Here is a 14726-nt window from a genome sequence, read left to right as displayed (position 1 = left end):
GAGGAGGAGGAGGAGGAGGAGGAGGAGGAGAGTTGTTTCACAATTACTGCTAGAGGAGCAAATAACAGAAATGATAGAATGAGTAAAAGAGTCTTAGTCTGGGGTTTCTACCCACTTTCGATCATTCAGTTCCCAGATAAAAGACAAAAAATTTATATACTTATAAGCCTTAATCAGTACTAGACTTGGACAGATATGTACTCTCTAACCTATTATGTCTAAGTCCCTGCTGATAACCTCAAGATTATAACTTGCCATGTTTCATTTTGGCAGTTCTTAAATCCAATTGGCCAGCCCTCATGACCATATTTTCATGACTCATCTCTCTTCTTTCTCCTCCTTGTGGTCTCTTGCCTCAGACCCTCAAGCCCAGGAACTGAAACCCCACCTACCTCTCTTCTGCCCAGCTATAGGGTGTTGGTATCTTTATTCAATCAGTAGTTTTAAGCTAAGGAGCAAGGTCACATAGCATCACTTTGTGTACCTGAGGACTCTCTCATCCCTGAGGCAACCAGGACCAGTATTTAGCACTCTCAAACATAGCAGCAAACCAAACCTCAATATAGAAGAGTAAAAGAATAAAGATAAATGGAGAAGCGATCTCCAGCTAAAGGCAGAACAGAAAGAGAGTGAATTATGAAATGCAGTGAAGACTACCTAAATTAATTCCAACTCTTAGGGTTCCGAAGTGAGAATTCCAGCTCCAGGCCAACTTGTACTCTTTGGGAGAGTCTATTTCAGATAAATAAATAAAAAGAAAATAGACCAACTACATCGAAATTACCTATGAGCAGGAGATGTATAACTGGGAAGCAGAACTGGTCAGGTTGTGGACTGCCTTTGCAGACAATCCTGGGCACAGGCGCAGAAGCTTCTGGACCCCCACAGTACTGCGGGTGCTGTATAGTTTTCCTGTGGGTGCAGACGCAGCATCTATCCCTCGGTGATGCTTGTGTGGGGGTGAGTGCAGAGCATGTTCTGTGTTGTTCCCTGCAGGTGCAAAGCCTGCCTCTGTGGTCCACTCAAGTCTAACAACCATATCTCCACCCAATGGACCATGAACTGTTTTCAGTTTAAAGATTTCCTCTTCTCTACCCAAAGGCATTCTGCAAGTCATGTCTTAGAGGATAGTCCTATGATATTTCCTCTGGTCTTCAGAGCAAGCCATTCAAAGAAAGATGCTTACCTCTAGTATCAGATGTCCATTGACTTATTTAGCGAGGGTCTTTTAAAAATGGCTTCTTGCCACTGCTTCAGTTTAATTCTGAGAAGAAAAAAATTTTCCAGCATCAATATGACCCCCAAGATCCTTACTTAGTTGGGTTGAAAATCTGCTCAGTGAGGCATCGAGTTAACTGGAACTTTGAATCTTCGATCTCCACTTTGGTCCCAACACCTCTCTTCACTGGTGCATCTGCCATAGTGCCATCTCTCTCATAGGTCAAACAGTAATAGCAAGAATAGGTCTCCTTGCTATGTTCCCTGATCTTAGACAAAAGGCTTTAAGCCTTTGCCTGTTGAGTATGATGTTAATTGTAGGCTCGCATGCCCGGCTTTTGTTGTATTGTGGTGGTTTCTGTTTATTATTAGCTTGTTGTGTGTGTTGTTTGTCAAGTGCATTTTCTACATTGATTGAAATGATCTTGTACATTTTGTCCTTTGTGTTTTTATTGTGGACTTATTACGTCCATTAATTTCCATGTGTTGAACCATCCTGGCTTTTCAGGTACAAGTGCCATCAAGTATGATCCTCTAAACAGCTGTTGGTGTCAGTTTACTAGTATTTTAGAAGTTTGCATTAGTTTTAAATGGGTGATATTAGTCAACTTTTATTTTTATCTTTGTCTTTGTCTAGCATTGGTGTTAGGTAACACTAGCCTTACATAGTGAGTTTGGAAGTCTTTCAGAATTTGGGAATTAATCGGGTTCCTTGTTCTTTAAACATTTCTAGTCCTTTTAATTCATGTGTCATTGGTTGTAATAACTCTTCTTATTACTAACTTTAAAAATTAGGATTTATCTTTATTTTCTTAATCTAATTGAAATCCTGTCAATTTTTTTCTTTTGGTCTTTAAAAAAACTACACAAGAGCTTGCCTGTCTAAAACCTATAGGCACCTCCCATGTCACACACAAGCTCTCTGCCCAGCCAGAGACCTACACATCTTGCGTATGGAGACCATTACAGAAAACCACAACCAATCAAAATGCAGAAAACAAGTGATCATATAGTGGCAAGCCCCAACTCATATATCTACAACACAGTTTCTGCAACTAAGGCTCAGGGAATATGGAAGAAAGGGGGTAGAAAAGCCAGAGGCATAGGAAGTCTGCTGTGGGGTTGCATTTTCAGAAGTTACAGGGAAGGCTGCACACTTGAACTCTCACAAAATAGCTGCTTAAACGAGACCTGAACAAGGAAGACACCAATAGATGTGCTAACTTGGAAGAGGGAAAGCTCACAAGTCCCCAATAGGATTTTCTTACATGAGTGGCCACTCCTACTCTTTTGGGTAGAGTAAGTGAAATGAGCTCCCTTAGTTTCTGTTTAACTGGGGAAGTCTTCAAGTCTTCTATAGTTTTGAAAGGTAGCTGGCCAACCATAATTTTCTTAATCTGTAGGGCTTTTTTTCTTTTAGTACTTTGAATATACAACCTCACCCTCTTCTAACAAGGCCCCTTCTGGGAATTCACAGTTTAATAGAAACTCCATCATGTGATGAGTCACTTTTCTTTGTCTGCTTTGAAATTTTCTCACTGTCTATGACTTCTGACAACTTGATTATGCCTTCTAAGCCTTTTAATTGTCTTTCTACTGGAGTTCTTTGGACTGTGTATTTAGTCTCTCATAATTTGGGGGGAACATCAGTAATTGTTTTTTGAATATGTTACCTACTTTTTCCCCCCCTTTTTTTGTCTTGGAACTGCCATTCACATATGCTGTTGTCCTTGATGTTGTCCAGATGTCCTGTGGACTCTACTATTATTCCCATGGATTTGTTCCTCATCTTTGGTCATTGAAGAAGTCCTTTTCAACCTTGACTATTTTTTCCTGCCCAATCAAGTCTGCTATTAAGACCTCCGAGTGCATTTTTCATTTCAGTTACTGCAGTCTTTGGATCAGAACTTCTGGTTTATTCTTTTCTCTAGTTGTTCTTGGTTGGAAATTTTACTTTGTTCATGAGTTATTTTCCTGATTTCATTTATTTATATATCTATGTTTTCTTTCATTCGGAATATTTATGGTTGTAGTTATTAATTATTTATATGGCAATTCACATTTCTGCTTTTTCTTTAAAAAGTATATTGCTGGAAATTTAACTTGTTCCTTAAAACATATCATTGTTTCTTATTTTTTCCATGTCTCAGTGGTTTGTTATTGATGTTACTGTTGGGATTTTGGCATTTAAAGAAACTACACAAGTCTTCTAGACTTTGAGATTTGATTTTATATAAAAGGAAACTTCCCTAGTCAGATGACATTTTGGAGACCTCTCAGGGAGTTAGTTTGTGGACGTGCCCCTTCTCTGAGCTGTGGGTGTAACCTATCTGAGGAGGTTTCCCAGTCTCTCTTTAGGATGCCCTCAGATGTCTATGGTGCTGCAGCTGGTCTGGTGCTGTGGTTAACCATGATGCAAGTATCCCATGCATTTACGCCACCCTGTAGAATCTGGCTGACCACCTTCATTCTCTGACATCTCAGATTTGGTGGGATGTTTCTATTAGTATGGTCCTTCGGCATAAAACTGAAGCCAGTCTCCCTGGTCAGAAAGTCTGACATCTAGGAATTAGAGGTTTCTTCTCTATCACCTGGTGTGGTATGTGGGGTATTCTGGTGAAAGTCAAACAATGGAAAGCCTCATGGATTTTCTACTGTGCTTCTTCATCATCATCTGGGGTGTAGGAACCTTTACTTGGTCCCTGGAGTTTTCACAGATACACTTAGAATGTTTGCTGTTAAATCCATGTTTCAGTCTGGGAAGACGCAAGCCCTCTCTGTCCACTATATTGCTGATGTAATTCCTCTGCTTTTCATCAACAGAAATACAGTAATTTGCAGTTTTCTCCAAAGAAGCACACACAATGTTCGATTCTTATGGTTTTCATCTTCCATCACCTTTGCCAGTAATGGCATTGGCAATGGTTTCTTGAGAGTGCCCACTGTTGGGGTAGATAGAAGCTGAATAATCTGTTTCTATCTTGTTCTCTACCTCTAAACTCCTTTCATTTCAGCTGACAGCAGATTCTCCCCTTTCCTCTGGACAGTTAGTCTAAACATGATGTTGTTACATAATTGGAGCCACAGACATTTCTGAGGAGGCCAGGGAATACCAGGAATAAGGAATACCACATTAGATACCCACAGGCTATGACATCCTCTCGGAAGCTCATCTCCAGATGGCGAGACTAGGAGGAGTGGAACACCAAGGAGCAAGAAATGTCAGCTTATAAACAAAGTGACACTGGTACTAAGTCCTGCCAGGGAGCCACTTGTAAAGCATGATCTGACAGATGCACTCATGTGGGGGATCTGGTGCCGAGGAGCAATGCTGTTGACTGTCTGTGGCATTTTTTATCCATGACCAAGTCTCTCAAATGGTGCCAGTTAGCCCTATAAGCTGGTGAGACTCCAGAAGGTTAGGTTGCAGAAAAGCACGTCAAGGAAAGAAATGAGTAAAACAGATCTTCTCAGGGCATCCTCATGAGTTTATTAGGAATTGTAGAGAAAGGTAAGCTCTGCCATGGAACAGAGGACACTGTAAATTCTACACTGTGATACTAACTTCCGAGAATGTATTTTCTTTTTTTTTGTTTTTTTTTTTGTTTTGTTTTTGTTTTTTTTTTCAAGACAGGGTTTCTCTGTGTAGCTCTGGCTGTCCTGGAACTCACTCGGTAGACCAGGCTGGCCTCGAACTCAGAAATCCACCTGCCTCTGCCTCCCAAGTGCTGGGATTAAAGGCGTGCGCCACCACCGCCCGGCCCGAGAATGTATTTTCTTTGTCGCTATATCTATGGCTCCATAGGTGCAAGAATATAATTTTAATCAGAGGCAAACCCAGTGGCGTGGCTAGCTATGGAACCAAGTATCTCCTAGTGCACGTGGCTCCTTCCTTACACATGTCTACTCCATTTGGTCCACATTCCGGTCCTTTCTGATTATATGCCTTTGGACAGTTTGCAGTTTGTTGAAACTCACCCACCCTATTTTGTTTAGCTTCACTTTCATGAGATCATGTACATGTTGAGGTGATTTGTAAAAAAAATTTTTTTTTTTGAGACAGAGTTTCTCTGTATAGCTCTGACTGTCCTGGAACTCACTCTGTAGACCAGGCTAGCCTCGAACTCAGAAATCTGCCTATGTCTGCCTCCCAAGTGCTGGGATTAAAGGCGTGCGCCACCACCGCCTGGCATAAAATGTTTTAAAATGCCAGGTTCTACTGTTTTTGTGATGATAGTGAGAAAGTAGCAGGGAGAAGATGCTCTACACTGGATGGAAATGGTCCCAAATGACCAAGGGAGATTTTTGAGGAGCTCAGCTAAGGAGCAAGAATAAATGTGAAGATGAGACTAAAGGTACACAGAAGACAGAAGCCCCACCCAGGATCTTTTGTTCTGTGGCTTGTGTAGCTACCCTTTGTGTATTAGCTTTGAACCCCACTCAAGGCAAGCACAACTGAGGTACAGAGTGTCTTGCTTTTGCTTGTTCCCTGTGTACTTTATATTGTATACTGCTCAAGCAACCAGTAAACATGTGTTGAGTTTTTTAAAAAAAACAAAACAAAGGAATGATTTGATGATGGGTGACATCAGTGCACTGGCCAGAGAGAAATGAGGAACAGAAATTGCTCCCTGGATGTAATTTGTTCAGGCAGAATCAAAACTCTTCTTGTCATTTCCTGATTTAAAAACTCTGTTGGCTCATTACAATACAAGAAATAAAGTCCCAGCATATTAGAAAAGAACAGAAAGATCCCTTAAAAAACCAGATGCGACCTATGTCTGTAATCTTATCTCTCATCATGCCATTTCTCTGACCTCTAATTCTTTGCTGTAGTCTAAAGTGACCAATGTTCTTAGAGTCCCTTGGGCTTCTTAGTCTCTCCACAGGCTTCTTTCTTACCTTGGAAAGTTTCTGTGTTCTTGGAAGATTTAGCAACAATTCTTCTTGTTCTGTAACATGCTTCTGAATGTCTCATTGCATGTATCCATTCATTTTTTCTTCATTTGTTCATTTATTCATTCATTTACCAAGTTTTCCCTTGGTGCCTGATATGAATCAAAGACTGGTAAGTATTGGACACAATAGTGAACAGATAGAACCTGAGAGAGCTCTGCCCTCATGAGATATTCATTCTGAGGGGATATTTACAATGGAAAGACAATATGAGTGGTGGTATCCTGAGGTGGTAAAAGTGAGGGAGTATGAAAGAGTTGAAGAAGGCGACAAGTCTTTTTATTTATGTAAAATATGATGTATCAGTCAGAATTGGCTGGCTATGTTGCAATAACAAACAATTCCCCAAATCTTAGTGGTTTATAACAATCATGATTTGCTCCTGCTTCATACCTTATGACTACTGAAGAACATCTGAGATTTGGAATCTTTATTTCTCACTCAAAACACAGGCTCTAGAGCAGTGCGTCTCAACATGTAGGTCATGACCCACACAGGGTCACACAGCATATATTTACATTACAGTTCATAACAGGAGCAGAATGACACTTATGAAGTAGCAACTAATTAATTTTATGGCTGGGGCTCACCACAACATGAGGAACTGTATTAGGAACTGTATTATTAGCCTTAGGAAGGTTGAGAACAACTGCTCTAGAGGGAATTTCTAGTTGCCCTACTAGGGGAAAAAGAAAATAAGATAAGACACTGAACTAGCTCTTAAAAATTTTACCTGAAAATGTTGTAAGTTGGATATATTCACATTCCATTAGCCAAAACTGGACATAGGATCAGCCTGAGTTAAATAGGACATGGGACAATTCTCCCATCTCCTTAAAAGGAGACTGAACTAACATGTGTGAACAATCTTAATGCTTGATACATGTGGCTAGTGAGAGCCATTCTGAACAGAGGACATCTGAGCCAAATAGCAGGAAAGCATGGAGCTAGCTAATAGATCCAGGGAGATTGTCGAGCCTTGCTCCCCAGACTCCAAAGCCTGGAGCTTTATTTGGCCCCCTCCCCTCTTCCTTTCACAGTCCACGCCCCAATCCATCTCCACAGCTCTACTTCCAGAGCCTCGACAACTGCCCGGAACTCTGTGCCTCTGTCTGACTCAGCATCCTCAGGAGGATGCAGGCATTTTCTAACTTCTGTTTGCTTCTGTCTCTGCATCCTGCCCTCCTTACATCAGCCACAGGGATCTTTTTCAATTCAACATTATGAATTTGAAAGCCCAGTGGATTTCCATCCTTTCTTTGAGTGAAAAATAAAGTTTTTATAGGGCCTCACACAGTCCTTGCCCCACCTACCCTGCTATCTCCCTAGCCCCAATCATTGCTTTTATTCTGGGTTACTTTGTGCCAGACACTAGCCACTTTGTGTTTTGTTCATTCCGGTACTCACTTGAAGGCTAAAGACACAGTAAAAACCATCAATGCATATTAGAGTTGCTCTGTCCATTTGTCTTTCCCATGGAATCATTTTGTTTTCATGTTATTCATTGTCAGTCATAGTAAAAACGTCATGCGTGGCTCAGCACATTGTCATATTGGAGTGGGGAATGAAAAGCTGACTGCCTGGATAGATAGAACATGAGTGTAGGGGTGAGTAGATTAAGTAGATAAAGAGGCAGCCTTCCCCTCCAGTGGAGCTGTGGTGTGTGCTGTGGGATTCTCTGAGCTGTCAGTAACTAGATGCTCACAATTACAGGGAAAGCCTGCCTGCAGAGGGCCCTGTCTGAACTTAATCAGCATTTTAAGGAGACCAAAAAAAGAGGCAAAATATTTTCCTTCCTTCTGAAATAAATTCAAGTTTTAAAACCATTTTTCCCTTGTTAGATGACTCAACCCTAAGACAGAAACACGCTCTGGTGGTGAACCCCAGGTTATTTCTGAACCCCATCATTTGCTATACTTAGTTAGGGGACAGGAAAGAAGACACAAGTAGGATATTAATGCATAACATTGGAATCAAATATGTCAGGGCCTTTGTAGTCTCTCTTTAATGCATTTCATATTCAAGGCTTGTGGTTAGCTTTCTCAGATATGAATATAAAATCTTACCACTTCCACCCATGTGGACCTCAGGAAGCTCAAAGCACTGGAGCATGTCCCAGAAGCAATAGAAGCAATTGCACCTGAAGCGTAGGTTGTGAACTTTGCTGCTAAGAGAAACGATAATATTTAGTGTAAGGCCAGAAAAGCAAAATATAGAGAATATACCAGAACAAACTCCATATACATATATCTACACAGATGGCAATTCCTTTCATTTTGCTGAGAAGAAAATTATTCCTTTCCAGTCAGAATCAAAGAGGCCGTGTGGTTTTGTTACATTTCTTGGAGATGAGACTCTGTGGTTTGTCTCCCTACCATGTTGTGAATTGCATCTTCCTAGTGCTAGTTGAAAGGAAGAGAGGGACAAGTGAATAGAGATGTGGAGAGGTTGCCCTGTTGAGTACAGAAGTGCTGCTCTCCACAGGCTTGTTGATAGATAACTCAAGGCCACACCAGACAGCTTGTAAATCTTAGAATACTCAGGGACATTTTGTATGGCTTATAGTCATCTTTCACAATTCAACCAGATGGTTAACCCCTGTTTAGAAGGGTTCATGGTATCTATGATTAAAACATATATCCATATAAAACACATCCATATGTTTGAGAATTTACTTTTATATGATGTCTTGACTTACAGGTATTGACTTGCGTGAAGCAAAAGCAACATGCTTTTAGTAGAAACCAATGTTTTAATTTTGGTCCTTTGCTGGTCTAGCAATATGCAGTACAAAATTCTTTAGGATGCTCAGTAGGGCAATAAGCCACAGGCCTATCAGTCATGTGTCAGAAGACCTAGGGCTAATTATCCACTGTGTTCAGAGCTACTGAGTATTGGAAGACTGGATGCACTAAGCACACTTTCAGCTCACAAGATATTTGACTTCTAATATACCTATCACAGTGCAATCCTATTGTAAGGCGAGAAGAAGCTATATGACAACTTCATAAGCTGTTGTCTCCTGGCTGCCACGAAACAGTATTTTTATAGCTCATTTCTCTAAATATAACCAATTATAAGCAATATAGTACATGGTTAAACAAGTTAAAAATCCATAGGAGATTCAGCTGCTTAATCTATTGCTCTAAAATGAGCTTCTTACTCAATATGATAGTTGTATAGCATTGTCTTTAATTTTTCTCAACCTGCTTTAATAAGCATTCATAAACTCTTTAACCTCCCTTCTAGCCCACCACCCACCAGAGGTGATGGTGGTGGAGAAGAAAGAATATTAGGATACAGGGATGTGGATCTGTTTAGAATTTGTTCTTTGGAGCAAATCAAATCTGTGTTGTCAGGAAATTAGTAGTTCAGTTCATAGAAATCAGGAGCGGCTGCCTGATCCACTCCCAAACTCTTCACAAATCCATTTTAGTAGTGTCCAGGATAGCAAACACCCATTAGCAGAGGTATCAAGACCTAGTAGAAACAGCTAGGCCCCCATTGAATCAGAATCAGCAAGAGTAGTCAGGACCACCAAGGACGACAGGAGAAGTTCTCTGCTGTGCCTCTCCCAATGAAGTGAAGATCAGCAAAGACGTGAGACCAAGGAAGCACTGCAAAGCTAGCTACGCAAGCCCCCATCACTGTCCATTGAGTCCTATTTACACTCCCTCCAAACATCATGTGTCCTCCATGGGTCTTGCCTCACTATGGGTCTTCCCTCAGCATGTGAGTCTGTCTTAGCCAAACTCCATGTGACATCACTCTGTCAATTGGCCTGAGGCCAAGGAAGTGGCAAGAAGCCAACAGAACACCACCAGAAGATTTTTGGTGCATTTCTCTTTATAGAGTCATGACAAATGGAGCCCACTGATGCAAAGTAAGGCAAGTCAATACATGTGTATCTTCAGTGAAGAATCCTTTATCCCTCAACCTTTCACCTGCTTGCTTTAGCAAAATGTCCTTTAACTTGAATCTGCTTCAGGAAAACACTCCTTCATGTATTTGACCCAGAAAAATACCAACTAACACCCCTGACTTTCCAAAGAACCCATAAGCTTCCACTTCAGTATAGGATACTGTGGTAGAGAAAATGGCTCTATCTGGATCAGTGGTTGCCTCAAATCATAACAACTATGATTGCCCTAGTATAGCTCTAGTTGGATTTTCTTGTGTGGTGTTTGAGAATTTCAAAAATGGACAAAACCATTGGAGTAGTATATAGAGACGGAGCTGGAAATATGAGTGGTGTTGACGGGACACATCAGGTACATTCTGACCTGTTTTTGTCTTCATGGTTGAGTATATTGCCTTCCTTCTGACCCAGATAATAAAGACACATTTGGAATTGCTAATCATTGAATTCTCTCAAGTAACTGCACTGTACAATCCCAGGTATGTTGCTCTCTTTCTTCAGTCTCATATAACCTTGAAGATTGTTCTTATGTACTGGAACCAAGTTCTTCCAGAACAAAGATTTAATAAATCCATAAATAGGATGCTAATTAAATCATGGCAGACAGAAAAAAGATGATATCTGGCCTAAATCTCTCTGAGGTACTGAAGCTCATTGGGGGGTTGGTTTGGTTGATGTTGCAGGGAGGTTAGCAGTAGAGGAAGTAGGTAAAGTCTCTGCAGAGTGACTTGTTACACAAGGCCGGAGTTGATGGATCTCTGAGGCAATACTCTTATAACAGAGATCGTTCCTCAATACAGTTTGACTTTCAGTTTTACAATACAGTGGAAATAGTGCAATTCAATTGAAACTGTCCTTAAACCTTTGAATTTTAGTCTCTTTAGGTACTGGATAGAAATATAGAAATATCCAGTATCTAAAAATGCTGGTCAGCAGATGTGAGGCATAGGTCCCAGGAAGTCACTCAACTACCAGGGTAAGCCACCAATGAGCTACAGTGTACTATGTTGCTGAGCCGTGATTTGTGGTAGGCTAGGCATATTAAATGCATTTTCAACTTAAAATAGTTTCAACTTCTGATGAGTTCATCAGGTTTCATTTCAGTACAAGTGAAGGAGTGGCTATATATCGTTCTATCCTATTAGGTCAAAGCAGACTATGTCTGGCATTTCCTGCTTTGAAAGACATAGTTGTATAGCTGCATTTCAGAGACTATAAGGTGTGCATAGACTTAATGGTTTATTTACTTTCATTTTATGTTTATGAGTTTTTTTGTTTGCATATATGTGTGTACTGAGTGCATGGCTGGTACCCATGGAAGCCAGAAGAGAACACTGGATCCCTTGGAACTGAGGTTACAGATGGTTGTAAGCCACCATATGAGTGCTGGGAACAAAACCCAGGTCCTCTGTAAGAGTAACAGGTGCTCTTAACTGCTGAACCATCTCTCTTGCCCAAGATGTATCCATTTGCTTCACAGGATAGGCACATTTGCTCCAGTAAAGAGATCGTATGAGTCCCATAATTAGAATAACTCCCTGATTGGGCTTACAATAAATTACTATCATTATCCAAAAATATATCCAGTTTCAATAATGAGCAAGTTGTCAACCAGATGGGAATGTGAAAGTCTATATTTTCAGATCCAAAGTAATGGAATTTATGGCTTCAATTGACCAAGTACTATGAATTGCATTGTGTGCCCTTAAATTCATATGTGAAGGCTTAGCCCGTAAATTGATTTCTGATGAAGAGAGAGTTCTTAGAAAGTAGTTAGGATGAAAGGAAGCCATGAAGCCCTTATTCTATTGGACTATTGATCTTTAAGCCATACTTAGCCACTTTCTCTGACAGCTCTCCCTATACACTTGTTCACACATGCCAGGAAGCACACACAGTATGAAGATACAGAAAGGCCATATGAACACAAGGAGATGGAAGCCAGCTGCAAGCTATGAGGGAAGGCTTTAGAATGAAGCTCACCTTGTCAACACCTTCACCTTGGACTTCCCATACTCCAGAGCTGGGAAGGATGTGTTTCTCTTGCTTAAGTTGCCCAACCTGTGACACGATGTTGAGGAGACCGAAGTAAACTAAGACATTGAAGCTGAGGCGTTGCTCTTCACTTGCTCCTTTGGGGGAAGAGGACAAGAATCCAGTAGGTGGACTAAAGACCTCTGAGTAAATCTATTCTCATGTCTACACTCGGGATGTGCTAAGAAACTAGGGCAATAACCACGGTGTAGGTTTAGGCTCTTACTGAGTTTCCTGTGAGGTGGTACTCAAGAGAAATCTCCATTTGGCTCTGTTTGACTCTCATAACCTATTGTAGGGAATGCGTTTTAAGCTTGGGGTTTGGGCATTAGTGTTGCTCAGGGACTGTGTCTAATATCCCAAATAAGCTAGCTGTTTCTTTTTCTATTAGTAAATAACCACAGGATCCCTTGAGAAACCACAGGATAATATATACAATACAAATGTGATAATTGCACACTATTTCTTAAGTAATCTAAACTTACCTATTTATCCTTTCCAAGGCTTGAAATTGACACCCACTTAAGGAAAAAGTATTTCTTTTATGACTCCTGAAGTAGAGCCTTGTTCATATTACTTAATGCTTTGAGGGTTTTACCACTTATATATGACAGTGTCTTTATAACGCAGTCTTTCTTTTTCTTCTTAGGTTGGTATTTTTTTCAATTTGTCTCTGGATCTCAGTATCAATATGGCCTGGGGAGTTATTTGAAATGCTAATCCTTGGTTCCCATCCATATTTACTGAGTCACAAACTCTAGGAATGGGGCTCAGGCACCAATCATGTTTTTATTTATATATTGTGCCTTAACAAACTTTCCTGGTGTTTATAAGAGTCTGAGAACCACTGAGTTCCTCATACAGCTTGTTTATCACTCCGTACATAATATGTATGTGTGATGATAGCCTTCTCTGCTCTGCCTCACAGGGCTACTTACCCAGGCTGCCCACGTAAAGACAGAAACTTCATTTTAACTGAGGCGTTTATTAGAATCTCTGGCCTATTGTATTCTCTAAATAGTGGTAACATTCTCTTTATCATTCACCATATTTCTCAAACCGGTGAACGAATGTGTGCTGAAACTCTTGGGGCATCGTTAGTCTGTGGGTGATTATTATACTGAAGAATTCCTGTCTTCTGGCCTTCAACAAATGGAGACCTGCTAACCTGAGGCACTGGTCAACCAATGAAGGAAATATTTAGAAACACTCTCAGGTACTCTAACTAGTCGACTGAATCCAAAGCCTTTCCTAAGTGACATGTCTTGATCTATTTCTGTTGCTATAGAAACAGTTATTTATAAATCGCTATTTATAAAGAAAAAATACTTATTTCTGGCAGTTCTTGTTGATGTGTTCTCATGTAGCAGAAGAGATGGAAAGGTGGGTTAGCTGTCTAGAGAGTTTCTCATAGAAAGTTAAACAGTGTCCAAAAGGGTTAGTCTCCTAATATTGCTATCCTGAGGCTTGAACACCTGCATCTGATCTCATGTTGAAACCTAATTCTAATTGTTAGGAATACAGAGATAGAACCAGGTGGGACCTCCAAGAGATAATTGGGTCCTCAGTGCTCCCTCACAAATGGGTTCATCTACTAACACAGTAATAGGTTAGTGGATGAATGGATTATCACGGGAATGGCTCTCTTACATGACTGAGCTGCTTCTGATAGGCTTGCTTGTGCTCACGATGTGATTCCCTCCACCAACCCATGACACAGCAGGAAGGCTCTCACCAGCCACCCGGTGGATATTACCATGTTCTTAAACTTCAGGAACCACAAATAAAATAACCCACTTTTTTCTTTATAAATAACCCAGTCTGTGGTTTTCAGTTGTAGCAACAGAAAACAGATCCAAACAAGGTTTCAGTCCCAACATGTGAATTTTGCAGGGACATGTAGTTGCATGGTGTGGGAGAGAAATCCAGCTTGTTCTAAAATCATATTCTTTGTTCCTTAGTTTTGCAGCCCCCACATCCATTTCCCCAGGTATTCACAATATTTGTTGACAAACTGACAGAATATTTCAACCAGTTAGTTATCTTTTTCTTGCTGGGTTTGATTTTGTTCTTGGGATCTCTAGTGGTGCTGGCTGGGTTCTGACCCTGGCTTGAAGCCTAAAAGGCATCGAGGAAGAGGGACAATGAGGTTTAAGAATTATCTGGTCCTTTCTAGGTAATTACCTCAGACAGGATCTTTTTTTTTTTTTTTTTTTTTTTTAGCTTACTGCATGCATTATACCCAGGCGGTCTCCCATCCAAGTACTAACCAGGCCTGACCCAGCTTAGCTTCCGAGATCAGACGAGATCGGGCGCATTCAGGGCGGTATGCCCGTAGACCAAGATCATTTTTTTAGAGTGTGAAAGTAAGGTAGGAATCCCTCCTCACTCAGAGCAAAGAGAAGCTGGTTCTGCTGGCAAAGGGTCCGGGCGAGGTTTTGGGGGGAGGGGGGAATATGCTCTGAGACTGGGGTGTGCACGACTCAGCTGTGCTTCCACACACACTTTGTTTCCTAAACAGTGCCACATTCTCCGGCAATGAAGGAGAGCTAGCACTTCGCTATGACCTCCACTACAGGCATGTATCAACATGGTCTAG

The 14726-nt window shown here is 40.9% G+C and overlaps 1 pseudogene; it reads right to left on the bottom strand.

Annotated features, from left to right (window-relative positions):
* Positions 1-14348: 14348 nt before the first annotated feature.
* On the bottom strand, positions 14349-14467 carry LOC116085494 (annotated as a pseudogene).
* Between the last annotated feature and the right edge of the window lie 259 nt (positions 14468-14726).

The sequence above is a fragment of the Mastomys coucha genome, unplaced genomic scaffold, assembly GCF_008632895.1.
Source record: "Mastomys coucha isolate ucsf_1 unplaced genomic scaffold, UCSF_Mcou_1 pScaffold9, whole genome shotgun sequence".
NCBI lineage: Eukaryota > Metazoa > Chordata > Mammalia > Rodentia > Muridae > Mastomys > Mastomys coucha.
Note: the sequence above shows the minus strand (reverse complement) of the source record. Positions and strands in the feature narration are given on the sequence as shown.